Source organism: Rhipicephalus sanguineus, chromosome 1 (assembly GCF_013339695.2).
Source record: "Rhipicephalus sanguineus isolate Rsan-2018 chromosome 1, BIME_Rsan_1.4, whole genome shotgun sequence".
In the NCBI taxonomy this organism is placed as follows: domain Eukaryota; kingdom Metazoa; phylum Arthropoda; class Arachnida; order Ixodida; family Ixodidae; genus Rhipicephalus; species Rhipicephalus sanguineus.
The window spans coordinates 204,659,652-204,676,126 of NC_051176.1; positions in this window are offsets into that span (position 1 = coordinate 204,659,652).

A 16,475-nucleotide genomic window follows, 5' to 3' on the forward strand; every position below is an offset into this window, starting at 1 on the left:
CTTCGAAAACTCGTGCGTGCTGAAAAAACATATCGAAGGAAGACGCTCACACTTCGTACATTTCAGCCCCATATATGCAAACAACGCTTCACTCTAAGTACCACTCGTCGGAGTAGATGCTCGTAACACGCTACGTTCGTCTAAGAGACAACGTCAAGCAGCCCTTACATGCAAAAGGCGTTGTGAATGTGGCCGGACGTCTTCTGTAGTGTGTAAGCAAATATTATAGTAAGCATAGGCGTGCGCACGGGGGGGGGGGGGGCGCAGGAGAGCGGCTGCCCCCCCCCCCCTAGTCGCCTAAGATGGGGGGGGGGAGGCTCAACATCTGCCCTATATATGAACCCCCTTGTCACCTAGGAGGGGGGGGGCGCAAAATCTGCCTCGTACATTGACTTAGTAGCGGGGCGGCGCTGCGAAGAACCTTCGCCCCCCCCCCCCCCCCCTGATGGGGAACCCTGCGCACGCCTATGATAGTAAGGGACACCTGTACTGCGCTAAACTCCGCACTTACTCTGTACGCCGTTTTTCGCGCCGTGCAAGTTGTGTTGCCAAAGAAAAAAAAGTTATCCTCTGAATGGGCATGCGCTTCCTTGAAACTTCAGCTGTTGGTGAGCGTCTGTCCTGTCCACTACCTTTCTTTCCGCCGTGCTTTCCGCTCAACGACGCTACATGATACTACACACTGGCTCAACAGTGAATGCCTATGAGGAAGTTTAGACGTGCACTATAGACGGTTTCACGCATTACATATGGACGCCGCCACCTTGGGCTGTTAAGCGAACGTTTCTTTTTAAATCTTAGTATTGTATCTCGAGATGCAAATTGAGAAGGTCGTGAAATGTCTAATGCACCAACCCAACCATTTTCATGTGTACACGTACACTGTAGCACTGTTCGTTTAGATGTTCAAGATACAAAACGGCTCTAGGTTAACAGCCCAATAGGGCGGAACAGACACCCATCCGCAAAATGGTCGATATACAGGGTCTATATACATTATAATTATCAAAATGCCAGTGAGGCATATCTAGGCATATCTAGGCACGTTACACAGAGAAAACCATCTCTCTCTCTCTCTCTCTCTCTCTCTCTCTCTCTCTGTGTGTGTGTGTGCGCGTGTGCGTGTGCGTGTGTGTGTGTGTGTGTGTGTGTGTGTGTGTGTGTGTGTGTGTGTGTGTGTGTGTGTGTGTGTGTGTGTGTGTGTGTGTGTGTGTGTGTGTGCAGGCAGACGGATTGGCCTGAGCTATAGGTTGCTCTTACTCTACAGAGGTAACCTTTCGATAACCTTTCCATTCAAATGAGGGGAGGCGGTACTTTTATTATTCCAAGCGTGAATATTGCCCGCCGTTCACCATAAAGGCGCGTAAAGCTGCAAAAAAGAATAGAAATAACGTGTACCTCAGAGGTACAGTATTTTCTTTAATCAGCTCTGGAAGAAATATACAGAAAGATGTATTTGCGGAACAATCATTCTTTTTTTTGGGGGGGGGGGGGGGGGGGGGAGGGGGGTTCCCGTTTACTGCTCTACCAAGTTCAGTGCCAAAACCAACTCGGTGACGGAGGTGTCCTCTTTTTCGTTCCACGAGACCGCCTCTAGAATTGACTTCGCCAAACGATTCCCGTAGGCCTTGCGGATAGAGGCGTTGTGGTAAAAAATGATTCACCCATATAAGACATATAAGGCATGTGATGTCTGCGTACATAACCTCACAAAGGGAAGTAGTGCTAACGCCTACGCGGAGGGCGCACGCCATTTACATGAGCATTTAACGGCCTTGATCGAAGCGAAGCTCAGTTATCGTGTGGCGAAAAACACCGCTTACAAAATCGATTTGTACCTCATAAGACAGAGGACAGCATCGTGTCCCCACACTCGTCCTCTGTAGCTATCACAACTCTCCTCCTCTGCCTCGTATAAGTGCTGTTGTCTGCCACGAGATGATGTACCAGCCGGCCCCACTGTTCACGCTGTTAAGTGCAGTCGTTGTGACCGGAGGTGGTACGAACTGCTATAAAATCATTAGACTCAGCAAGCGCAAGCATCGCATGCCCTAGCAGCTTCAGCAGCGACCACACAAAGCTTTGGCCAAGGCGTTATACTAAGAACAATTATTTCCACTCATCGATGATCTCTAGTGGCCAGATAGACAGCAGGTATACAGCACCCCATAGGAATGCGGGCTACCATTAAGAGGTACATCGATTTTAATTTCTTTTTAGATGGCTTGGCAACGTAGATCATTGTAAATATATCAATGGGGCATTTCCAGTGGCAGCACCTTGGGATTTCTTAACAAACATCGAAATAATGAGAAAGGCTATCAAATCACGCCACTTTATCTGGGAGAATATCAATCTGTTTCACGCCTTCAGTTCAGTGTCTTTTCCCTTGACCCGATCAGCGATCGCTTCCACGCCTCGGCCACAATAATGCTGTAACAGCAGCCCAGTATTGACTGCCGAATAGCTGTCAAACTTGAACATTGATTTGGCGGTGCTTCTTAACTCTAGCTTTGGGTACGAGCCTAATGTGATGTATGACTGGCTCTGATAAATCGGAGCCGTCTTCAGTAATGGCTGTATCGCATACCAACTATTCAACGCAGCAAGGACATTGTATAAAGGAATTGCCATTGAATTGCTCAAATGTAGTGATTTTGTTTCAGTGGTTTTGAATTTTCGCTGAATTGCTGAATGTACTGTTTTTGTTTCAGTGGTTTCTTTATTTACCTTAAGTTGAACGAGCAGCCTGGAAACAGGGCGCTTGTGGCACTCATTGCTGTTATAAGGAGGTTCATCAGGTAAGTCTTTAAAGTTACCTTCATTTGCCTATTGCAAAACCCAGCGCCACTGGGTACCAGCGTCCAGTGCTATGCCGGATTATGGGCCCAGTGTCGCGCTGGATACTGGGCCGCTGGAGCGGCGTTTTACTGGGAGGCATTGAGTACTCAAGCGCAAAACGGCTCTACAGCGTTAAAACGGTGGTGCCTACCTACCCTACATAAATATATTAGTAAAGGAAGTGACATAGAAATCATTAGTGCAATAAACAAAAAGACCCCATACTTTTGCGAAGGCACATAATTAGGCTTTAAAAGGTTTGATACATTCGTCCCAAACTTTATTATGTTGAGTACGACTAAGGTTTTAGAAAAAGCTTGTGTGTTTCACATATCTGTCAATTCGTCGACTAAAGATTCGTAGCATTGAGGTAATCTCGGCTGAAAGCAGCAATGAATTGCTAAAATTTATTTTGTACTAGCACCAGCAATCTAGGTAACTGAATTCTCTCGGTTGATCTAGACGTATGCGATATTTTTTTGGTATATATATTAACGGGCATTCTGTGAGGAAAAATACTGGTAACAAAAATATAATTAAATGCTAGGGATTTTGGTACAGGTGCACGTTGCGTCATCTCTATGCGACAGCAGCGCGCTTAGCGGTAACTGAACGGGAAACAGGCAAAAGAAAAGCATATCTGATGAAAAAAAACGATCAAAATCAACCCACTGTTACACATACTAGAGACCAACAGGAATATTCGTACAAAATTTCAATATCGTGCCACGCAATACGCCAGTTCCAAGGGCATTTACATATTAAGAGCACCAACACGAGATCCCTAAGATCTTCCGTTATCACAAACTACGAACTTCCTCCCCCTTTTGTCCCCCCCAGTAATTCACAAGTTTCGAGTTTACCTGCGTGTTGCGCTAAAGCATTGATTTACTTCTAGAAAATATCACTTTGATTTACGTCCGATATATATGAAATGATCGCGCTCTTTCATTTTTCGCAACACCTTCTAGCTGCCCTGTGTACATTCAACTTCACATAACCTTTTCACTGTGTTTTCGGCGTACTATTGAGCTGCATTTGTCCACTAACCTAGTTTACTACAGCCCGAGAAAACTTGAGCTACCTTGAGTGCCCTCGCGAATAGCTTCTCTTGTAGCTCTTCGCATGAAAATATGGAAACTGCTCGCTCTTACATCTTCCTTTATGAAACAACTTGCGCTATTACCTATATATAGTGCTACTGAAATCTTACCACTCGTTATTTGCGTTCCATTCAGCGCTTCCCCAACACGATACTCACTCGATTGATCTTATATACATACAGATCAGACTCCCTTGAAATTTTATTGATTTGTGACCCTTGAACATACTAAAGGCAATAGTGCCGGAGGGATTCCGTTATGGGGGATACCTGTGTATAATCTTTCGACCACATGGACATATACTTTACACCTGAGTTTGAGTACGTGAGTGTTTTTTTTTTTTTTGCAAGCTTTTGTTCCGTTCCGTACCGATCGTAACGCGGCAGCCATGGCCTGCAATACAACCCGGGAGCTTGTGTGCTTTTGCGGAACTTCATAACCACAGAATACCCGCGTTGTGTGCACGCTTTTTTAAAATATACTATTAAATCTCGTGTTCACACTTTGTACCCATGGCAACAACATAAAACTTAACTTTAACAAGCTGTATGAGGTTGCAATCACCTTAGTTTCAAAACAGAAGTAACGAAGAGCGAAAGAAAAAGTTTCACGCCTTCTTATAAAGTAGAAAGTGGCCCAAGTTTCGAAGTGGTTTTTATTTTTTTACCTATGTCTGGGGGAATCCTTATCGATAGTCCCAAGAAAGTATACAAGTTTACAGCACATATGCACTGTTTAATTTGTTTATTACTGTTTTCGCATTCACTTTGTGGACGATGAAAACATCTATAAGTACAATCAATGAAGCCATTTAGAAAAAAATTAGGAGATCTTCCTGGGGGCAAGCGAAGCTTGGCGCGTGCGAGCCTGACCTATTATTTTTCTCTTTCTTTCTTTCTTTCTTTCTTTCTTTCTTTCTTTCTTTCTTTCTTTCGCATCGCGCAATGCTCCCTCCTAACTTTTTCCTTCCCCCATGCCGGGAATGGGACCTTCCCCCACGTGCTTAGCAGTACAACACTACTGTTGCTACAGGCAACAACGACGGTCATGCGTGAGACAATGGCACACAACAACGAAAGTGAACAACGAAATTTGGCAACGTGAAATGACAAGTGACCTCGATAAAAGACCAGATTTCCATATCAGAAATGACTGATCGCAGACAAGCCCACGACCGAGAGAGCATCAGTTGTTGTAAAAGAGCGCATGTAAATACGCATGCGACCGGTGCACCATCGAGGGCCTCTTTGTGTACAGCCGCATTTCTGTACACTCGCCGGAACCGGGTTTCTCGCGAACTATACCGCCGCCGCCACCGAAATCTGTAACTCATAATTCCCTTAAAAGGTCGGGGGAAAGATACGCTGCTAACATGTTGTCATACATAACTGTATTCTTTTCTATTGCAGGGTTACCGTGCCAACCTTCTTTATGATCATGTGCATGTACCTTCTACCGCTAATAGTCTCTGGCCCCAATTCGAAGGAGTTTTACACTAGATTTTATGCTGAAATGCGAGACCACTGGTGGGATTTGCTGCTACTTATTCGCAACTGGAGGGAAGATGTCATAGTCGTAAGTACATTAAAACGTTGTACATACGAGCGATGGTTTTGTAGCTGTGGGGCTGTTTAATAACCGCGATAAATTGAGTTTTACCGCTATCCTGAAGTCCATGCTAAAAAGAAACGTTAGACAAAGAAGAGAGAAATGCAAATCGATAGAAATAATCGAAACATTTCACGTATGTTTAAAAAGAAACGCCCAGTATATACGTGTACGGACGACGTGACACAATGCTGAAAAGCCAACGAGGTTATATGTACTATGACACCACTTGTGCTGACAGAACCATCTTCCGCCAAAAACCAGGGGACACCTCGTCGCAATGCCAAGTAGACGTGCGACAGCTGTAGTACAGCTGTCGTACAATGAAGCAGCGTTGATGTTTGCTGCAGCTAGCGCGACTTTCCTAGAGGAAGTTTATTCGACAGAGGTCGGACCTCCAGAGAAGCAGTGAAGCAGTGAAGAGGACCAGTAAAAGAATTAAGGACACAGACAACAGCACTTTTGTCTATGTCTTTCTTTTACTGGTCCTCTGTGACCGACAGCGACTGGTTTGATGCGGGCGTCACTTTCTACTTATACAGGTTTATGGCGAGACGAGTTCAACATCTCTTTGGGGAAGAAAGTGCAAATAGAGGGAATGCGTGGGACCCAAATAAACATTCATTCAAGTTATGGAACCCGACAAGCATTGCTATACCAAATGCGGACAGCTATAGCAAATAATGGGCACCTAACGAGAGAATCTTGACATTAGGCAGTTGCATTGTACGAGTAAATGAGTTAAATGCTATCGTTGGTTCGGACAAAATAAGTCACGGCATAACCATTCCTCTAGAAAATGGGTGAAGCTGTATTCCCAAAGATAGGCGCAACTTGGCTATTTTCGCGTACACCCTTAGACCACTATTGGCTTGTCCTATCTGCTAGTATCCGTCAGAAAGGTTGAACAAATTCTGGCATACATTACACGGGATATATTGGCTGCTACCATAGGTCGGCAAAAAGAGTGGAGCTCACTGACTCACTCAAGGAATATATTTTGCTCTGGAGCCACCAAGTTGATCTGGGGGCCTCCGGCTCCCCCGGATTCGAGTTCCTCAGGACTCCGATAAAGTTCTTGTCATGTCATGTCATGTCATGAGGGCTCACTCGGACTCAGACTCTGTTCCTCAACCGGACTCACTCGGACGCAGATTCACTAAACTTTTCTCAAACGGACTCACTCAGACTCAGACTCACGGCTTGACCTGAGTCTGAGTGAGTCGACTCATGAATCCATTAGCGTAAAATGAGGTTTTTCGATCATGGTGTCAATGCTCTTTAACGTCGCATAATCGGTGCTCTATGGTACCCCTTTTGATCTTGTACCTTCAAATACGAGTTATCCGTGGTTTCAGTGCAGTAAGGACACTTTAATGAACTAAGCGATTCACACGAGATATATTTATCAAGAACTTCCCGTGAAAGAGTTCGCGAGGGGAGGCCATGGCACCCCCTCCCCCTCAACTCACGCCTGTGATCAATAAGAACTGAGATGGCGCATGAACACTAGTGCGTTCAGATATGTGTGAATAGGCTTGAGTATAAACATAAGGCGATATAAGGCTGGTAGTAATGCTGAAGATGAGTAGATAGGGCAATAGGTCGGCAATAGGTCGGCAATAAAAGGCAGAGCTCACTCAGACTCACTCAAGAATTATATTATACACTGAGAGCTCACTCGGACTCAGACTAACCAATATTTCCCTCAACCGGATTTACTCAGACTCATACTCACTAAACTTTTGCTCAACCGGACTCACTCGGGCTCAAACTCACCAAAATATTACCCACCCGGACTCGTACTCACGGCTCGATCTGAGTCTGAGTGAGTCGACTCATGAGTGAGCTTGCCGACCTATGGCTGCTACAATGTTTTTATATATATTTTTATATTGGATTTGTTTCGGTCACATTGGTTCTATTATTCCGTGTTATTACAATTTACTCATATCAGTAATTAATCTTTTGCAGCCCATTCTACCTCATTTGTGGTTTCTCTCTACGGATTTCCAGCTGTTTCTTATTTCTGTTATCGTTATACAAGTCTTCAAACAGTAAGTCATTTTTTGCTTACTCTTCCTGCTAGACTAAGTGCACCCGTACAGGGTGTGTGTGTGGAATGATATACAACCTCCAGGATACTTAACGCGATGACGTCATATGGTGACGTCATCACGTGATGATTTTTTGCATCACTCGTGTTGTCCCCGACGCCGCGGGACGCCGACGGTCAATCTTCGTATTTGACGAGGCATCTAAGGCTTTCGCCTTAATAATATCGCGCGATCACTGGCTGCACAGCGTGTAAGAACCAGCGCCTGGAAGCAGCAAGATGGGCAATAGTACACATCAGCATGCAAAAACTCACTAATACGAGCGTTCTCTGCTAGGCTGTTAACTTCAGAATCGCACATGCCCAGCCTTCTTCATCTGTGAGACGCCATCATTTGCCCCTTATGTGCCAACAAAATACCTTTAGTTTGATTTGTTTATTCTTAGTTGCATAGCGCTTTCTCCGGTTCTGCCTCTTATAGAAATAGTGAAGGAACGGCTGATGTGTAATAAGAATCAGTTTCATTCCGACAGCCTGGTTTAGTGTAAGAAAAGGTATAATTAATATGTAACGGCATGAAATACATTAATGAGGTTACTAAATTTTGGTGTTTTACACGCCAAAGCCACAATTAGATTATGAGACATACCGGATTAAATTGGACCATGCGCTGTTCTTTAACGTGCAGCGAAATCAAAGTACGCGAGTGTTTTTTTGCATATTTTATGCCCTTTGTGTCACTTCTCTCCGTCCAACATATACTTACAAAGTCGCGTTATTTAGGGGTACTATTCATGGCTTTTCACTTCACCAGAGCAAGGCACGTCCTCATTTCGACTCTACTGTCTACGTACACAATCAAAACATACCTTACAGAAACATTTAAGCAAACTCCCCTTCTATAGGGTTGTCACGCGCACTTGCTTTCAAGCTTTTTTTCTTGCAGAAAGAAATGGTTGGTTGTTATTGCATTCGGACTCTTGTCTCTACTGTCCTGTGCCATTGCTGCCTGGCAGATATACGGCACAATCATGCTGCCTTTCCTAGTTGCAGTCACAAGCTCATACAGGTGGGTAACACGCAAATGATTCTGAACTAGCGTTCACCGTTCAAGCGCTACAGGATACCCGTCAGTCCTTTGCGTTTGTTTTCTTACGTAAGTGCTAGAATTGTGTGATACGTTCACATGCATCCTATATTTTATTGTAACGGATGCGTGTTGAGATGTGACAGTTAAGTAACGACCGGGCGTCACACAATATGAATTACGTAACTAGTGGGTCGTTTAAAGCTTCCAACCCATTTGAATTGGCCCAGACATAATTCTTCATCGTCATCAACCATCGCATCAACAAAATGCACATAATGCCTTACAGATGGTACCTCGCTTCTCCGCAGAATAACAAATAATGTCGTGATGGGTGCTTCCCAACTTCCCAAAAATTATGATTTGTGCCGTAGTGGGTACGTTCCTATGTAGTTGTATTAATAGCCACAAGAGAGTTTATAAACAGGCTCTAGAAATGCCGCTCTTCCAGCTTTCGCTGTGACTGTGCTGCGCTTTTTTTAATTCTTTCCTGGCGTTTCTTTTATTCTTTCCAATCATGTGGTTGTGTTCAACGAGAAATACTTGTTTCTTGCAGTAAATTCTTGGACACGCTGAATAAATACTACAATCGGCCATTTTACCACGGTGTATGCTTCTTCTCCGGATGCATTGCATTCGCAGGAGTTAAGAAGTACGGTCAAAGAAAGATATCCAAGGCAAGTACAATATCGCAATATCACCATTGCTTGCGTGAGGTCCCGCTGTGTTACTTTACCTATGGAAGTTCATACAAAATGTTATGATTTTGCTTTAGTACGATGTTGCCTATGCGGTACACTTATTTCTTTAGGCGCACCAAGCACGTGATATGCCAACGGTACACTAAGTGCAGTCATTTTCTCTGTACTTCTGGATTTTGTACAAATCCATCGGATACATTTTCCGACCAGGTATACCAAACAGTGGGCTGGTGCCTAGCCCTCTCGTGCGGCCTCTACTGCCTATTCATGAAGCACCAGTGGTACTCCAGAGACACCCGAGCCAGTGAGGCGAACCGGATGCTGTACGCATTCACAGACAGAATACTCTGGTCCGTGCTATTGACCTGGTTCGTGTTCGCTTGCGCCACAAGAAGAGCAGGTGAGATGAGTTGTGGTCCCAAGGCGTCATTGCTTATCATGCTTCATTACTCTGCAGCGCAGAACCTATGCAGCTTAGGGTTAAACTCAATACTGGCAATTTGACTGCCGAATAAACTGTTTTATCTGCCCACAGTTTAAGGCCACACAGCCATATCCCATGGACAAAGCCAGCATAGCTGGTAGGCCAGATGTTTGTAGTGTACTAGTGCACCGCATGTGCGCCAATATCACAGCGTTGATCTATGCCTGTTTTCGTCATGGCCAGGTGCCGTGGGCCAGTTCCTGTCGTGGGAGGGCTTCCTCCCGCTGAGTCGGCTGTCCTTCGGCGTGTACCTGCTGCACTCTCCCTTCTTCATGCTCTCGGCTCACATTGCCAGGGAGCGCTTGTTTTTCTCCCACTACACGTTGGTGAGTGGCTTAACCCATTATCCGAGTACCAAAACATGCTCTCACAAAGATCTCAGCAAAATTCTCTACTTCATTCAATCTCTGCTGCTTGTAGTTCCGATCAAGACATAAGTAAATTAGTACAGCGAAAGCTATAAAAACATGACAGCAGCAACATCAGCCAGGAATACGTCGGGTTTGCTACCCTAAGCAGGGAAATGGGGTTAAAAGATGAAAAGAATGAAAGAAAGAAAGGATAAAGCACTGAGGATGTTGCTTCAATGAGGTCATAGCGCTGAAAAGACAGGGACGAGAGAAGACGAGAGGACGTCCTGTCGTCTTACTTTGTCCCTGCCTTTTCAGTGCAATGGCTTCACTGAATGTACCGAATCAACTAGGCGAAAAATCTGTACTCAAGGATGTTGATTGATTTTGAAGTGCGCATCGAAGCTGCAGTAGTGCATTTATATCTCCTGACTCAGGAACTGCACCGGGATATTGGTCACTCACTGATCTTACAAAACCATGCGGCCATGATACAAGGATATTTTTTCACTGAGAATGAAGCCCTGTGATCTAACGTGGTGCAGAGTAGGAGGCTCTGCTCGTCGTAACCGAGACAGGTTCGGAGGAGACGTTTGGTTGACCGCTTACACCCGCAACTGTCGCATAAGGCTGTGCCACTTATCCCAATGGGTAAAGAATAGCACATTGTGAATGGCCAAAAATGGACTCTATAATGTTGCATCGCAACAGAAGAGGCCTTCTGTCAGCTGAAGCTTCAGGCAAGGGTAGAGAATTCGCACTCGACAATTCCAAAGATGGAGGCAGTTCCTGAAAGCAAGGGTGATGATACGAGTCATTGCAATTATCAAAAAATTGGCCTCTGGCCTTGCTGGTGCGGCATATAATCTTAGTGTATAGCAAAAAGAACTTTGCGCAAGGACTGTTGAAAGTTAGTGATCGCGTATGTCTCAGTTCATCCCTCAGTGTAAAAGCTTTTTGCGTTAAACGCTCACTGATCCTGTTTCTAATATGAGCGCATTATTTCGCTCATCGTACGACCCAGCTGTCATCAGAAAGCCGGGTAAGAAAAACGGCACACGAATTACGTCATATTGGAGGCTGCGCACGTGGTGTTCGAAAATCGAATGCTGGAAAATCGAATGTATGGAAAGCGAGCGTTCGCAGTCGGAACGTTCGGAAACCGAATGTTGGCGAGCTATTGATTAGATGGCGCCCAAGCCCCCGATTACGCGAAAGACAAAGCGACCGGCTACCAAGCACGCATGGCGAGCTGCAGCGATGCAACGTTCTGGCCAATGCTAAAGAGCCTTACAGTCACCCTGCTCACGCTTCCCGAAACCGGTGAAAGAAATAAAGAAAAAGGAAAGACAGGGAGGCTAACCAGAGGAGATCTGCAGTTGGCTACCCTGTACTTGGGAAGGGGAAATGGGGTGCAAGGACGAAGAACGTGCAAGACACAGTGAACTGAAGAAGCGACACCACACGATCCACACGGCTCTGGAAAACATTATCTACGAGCTCAGCAACATTTCGCCACAATACTTAAATCAGCAACATAACTCAGCTACACACTCAGCGACGAGTAATGCTCTCGCCAGGCCCGTAGCCAGGGGGGGGGGGGGTCTAAGGGCCCGCCCATCCCCTTGAAATTTTGGTGAAGTAGGTGTTTTTACCAAAAATAAATAATAAAAACTGGATGTTTTTCTCAAATAGACAAGGTTTTCTGTAAGTGCCCCCCCCCCCCCCCCCCCGAAAACAATTCCTGGCTACGGGCCTGGCTCTCGCATTTACCCATCATACGAATTGCTGAGGTGCTCCCATGGTTTTTTTTTTTCTTGCAGCGTGCACTTTGTACAGATGCATCCGAAGTTTCTATGCAATATCGTGAGTGGACCAAGCCTCATCGTGATCCACTGACCACCTTCTTATAGCGGCCAAAAAGCACTGTCACTGGCTTGCTTGTAAACGAAACTATCGCGTAAATAAAAAAGAAACTCTGAAAAGCATACTCGCGCACACGCTCACAAACGACCAGGTATCGGCTTACTTGCACTCATACATGACCTTGCTATTTTTAAAGTGTCTGTCAAAAAATTGGGATCGCACCGTGAACGTTGCGGTCCTGCGACAGTTGGTAATCAAACTAAATCAAGAGCCTTCTCATTTTGAAGTTTCATATGAATAATCACGACTTGTTTATAGCGGCCAAAAGGCGCTATTAAATTTTTTATTAGACATGAGACAAAGTACCAGCGGTACGGGCGTCAGGGTCCAGATGCTTCATGTCGCAGCGTTTCATTGATCGTGTGCCAAATTTACGACGTGAAATTAACGCTTACGTTGAGTAAAGAGTAACGTTGTCGTTGCTGCTGTCGTAGCACGAAAGATTAAAGTATTTGCGCTTCTTATATGGGAATGTTTGGTGAGTGCTTGTGGAACATTCCCTGCAACCAAGACTGTAGTTACTTCATTGCAGTGGTTCCAGTGAGTGCTTTGCGACTGAGTGGTGATTGTTTTTAGTAGTCGAGGGTATCTCGTCCTGTATCACCAACTTTGATGTCAAAAACTGTTAGCGCGTAATGTGCAATAATTGTGACGCGAGCGTTTCGCCTAACTTTATGTGGGGAATAAGGCACGCAAATATTCTACTAAATCATCTTTCCCAGGTGGTGTAGTAGAGGATGCTGTCGACTGAAAGATGCTAGCCACTTTGCGAACTCATCCACTGCTTGCCTTTAACCCGTTTTCTTTTTCAGTCATTATGGACACTGTGTATTTTGATTCACACCGGTACAGCCGCCCATACACTTGCTTCCGTTTGATTGCTTCTGGTTTCCTGACAATTTGAAGCCGTGCTGAAATAATGGGTTTATTTACACTTAGAGAAAACAAGAGAGTTTGCCTACCTTATCACTCTTTGCCAACTTTTGTGAGTGAAGCTTCATTGGTCGCCGATGGCCACATTAGGGCTAACGCCTGCATTCTTATTTAGCTTCAATTATTCAAACATATTCAAGATCTGTACGACGTTACAGGCATCTCGTTGCACAAGCACACGCCTTTGCCTCATCTTAGGTGCTACATTAATATGATGTTGGCTCCTATCTCGCACGCAAAATATTTCTCTTTGACAGTCTCTCTCAAAAGGTATTGGATCATTCTTCACCACTCTATTCAATAAACATATGTCAGTTTCTTCTATGTCGGTTTTTTTAGATAGGCCGGTTACGATTGTTTTACTAAGTAAGTAAGTCCAACATTGCAGTGCAAAGCATGAAGAGACCATTCAATGCGTTTGTAGACAAATATTGTTCCCGTTAATATCATCACTTGAATGTGTAAACAGACAACTAAGCCGCCAATAAAAACTTTAGCAGGATTGCAGCTTGTTACGCAAGCACAATGTAATTTAATTGAACCGCAGCTACTTTTTCTTGTGCATTGTTTTCTATAAATTGTCGTTACTGTACCAGTAGGTCCTGCATCTTGACAAGTTATGCTAACGTGAGTTTTGCGTCTTTTCCTCGACTTATTTCGCACTGCAGGTATCACAATGCTTTGCCGTTCTCATCTGGTGCTACGTCCTTGCCTACGTGATGTTCATCATCTGCGAAGGTCCCACAACAAACTTGGAAGCATTGTTCTTTGCGCGCCACAAACGCAAGCAGGTGGAGCAAAAGAGCACTGACATTGTCGGTGGTCAGACTGAGGGCGAAAGAAGCAAAGCGCAGCAAGTGCTGTACCGGGACGCTATGGTTCACCCAGTGCCTCCAACATCTGCGCGCTTGGATAAGTGGTGCCGCCTGTGATCGGCACATCGCCAACCAGCATTCGTTCATTAACCCCATCTATCAAGACCATTAAATCAGCCTAATGACCATACGGTCAAATTCCCCCCACACACACATTATATATATATATATAGGGAACTCCGAATGTGTGATGTGTAGAAGCGGCAATTCTTCTCGTTTCCTTTTTCCTTCGTCGCTTGCTTAGGCCGCCCTTCTTATCTACCTGACGAAGACAATACGGGGATAACCCACCCGCCTCCGTCGGCTCTCCTTCTTTCCTTCTTTCTTTTGGCTTTTTTCTCTCTCTCCCTCGTTTTGCAGCCGCTGGCGAATACCCCAGCAATTGTCGCTCTTGCTTCCTTCGCTATTTCTTTTTTTTTAATGCTGCGATGGGCCCCCAAACTGGGTGGGCGGCCCTCTGCTGCGGGTTGCTGTGTCATGTCATTTCACTTACACTCTCCGAAGAAGGCTGGACCGCCATCCAAAACTGTTAGGAGAAAAATATTTATTTTGTTTCCTAATACTGCATATATATATATATATATATATATATATATATATATATATATATATATATATATATATATATATATATATATATAACCAACTTGCGATGTTTACAGAAATCGTGCTGTAAAGCATGTCTCTCGCCCACCAGTTCAAAACAACCACTCGGTTATGTTCAAGTGGTCAGATCTTTTTCATTAAAAATCCTTAAGTCATGATAACATTACGTGAATGTTGTCATAATGTGCTGTAAATATGCAACTCGCTGTAAGTTTTCGAATAAATTGTGGGAAGTTGAAATCCTGAACGAATGCATTACTTTTCATGCTGCCACGTGGTTACAGCGCACAGTGTGGCACGAAGTTCATGCTGCCACGTGGTTACAGTGCAATTATAATGCAGTCCTTCGTATTGCAGTTTAATAATTGCTGTAATATAACATTCTCTTTCTTTAGCGTGGTTGGCGTCAAAGTGCCCATTATTCTTTAAAAAGCCTGTTGAAGCTTCGTAGCTATTCATTGAGAACAACTAGCGCTCTACCAGATATATATGCGATATCCGGACTACATACATGTCTATACAGATGGCTCCAGTGTACCAAAATCTTCAACTTCAGCATTTATTATACCGCACCTCAAGGTACAAAATTCATTTAAATTATCTCGCGTTACATCGCCTACAACAGCTGAACTGTTCGCTATTCTAAGTGCTATAAAATTTATCAATTCTGCAAGAGATGCTCAGAAATGGGTAATTTTCAGTGATTCGCAGGCGGCGCTAACATCACTCTGTAACACGAAAGCAGAAACAATTAATAATAGTCTGATCTACGAGACACTTAAAGAGCTCACCAAGGCCGATCAAAAGCACCATGAAATAATGTTCCAGTGGATACCGGGACATTGCAACATTCCTGGCAATACAGCAGCTGATGAAGCAGCACGACAAGCACACCGCAAAAAAGATATCGTTTCTATCCCAATATCGAAAAATGAATTGCGAAGCATTTTAAAGACACAATCTTTCAATATGTGTAGAAATGCGTGGTTCGGCGAAAATTCTAAAAGCTGTGATCATGTATATCCACTTATCGAATTTGAAATTTCGTTGTCTTTAGACAGAAGTGTGGAAACCCTTATTCACCGATTAAGGCTAGGTACTGCCTACACCAAGCATTTTTTACATAAAATTGGCCGCGCTGAAACTCCTGAATGTGACTGTGGATTCGTAGATGAAGACATATATCACCTCCGTCTAGAATGCCCACAGCACGACGCACCAAGACGCCGACTTCAATCATCGTTAATAACATTAGACCGCAGACCACTAAGTTTAAGGAAGCTTTTGGGCCCGTGGCCAACAAGAGGCCTACAGAAGTATGCTTTAAAAGCACTGAAAATTTTTCTTGAAGAGAGTGGCATCCTTGGCCATTACTAGCGCATTTAAGCTTTGTTTTGTATTGACGGCAAAGTGTATATTTATGTGTGTTGACTATTTTTGTCTTGGATATGTTATGCAACAGTTTCTGTTCTTTTTTTTAACATCACCGTGTGTACACATGTATGTGATTGTTGAATATGTTGTTTTGACTGTTATGTCTTGACTGTTACGCTAAGTTGTATATTGTATGTACTACGGGTTAATTGTGATTAGAAATTTGGACACTATGTACTTTATGTGTATGGACCCTCTGTACTCCAAGAGCTAAGGAGTAGCTGGCGCCTTATTTGTGCGCCAACATCTCCTTACATCATGTCAATAAAAAAAAAGAGGAGTCATCAAGGCTAACGCATATATTTTAGCCATTTTGAGCATCGCACAATCTATGACGGCGGCATCAGAAATAAGTCCTCTCCTGCCTCCTTTCTGATTTTCTTAGTCTGCGCACTGCTCAGTATGAGCAATTTCAAACCGCAAGATTTCCTATTCCTATTTTGCATATATGTTCATGCATTCTTATGTCTA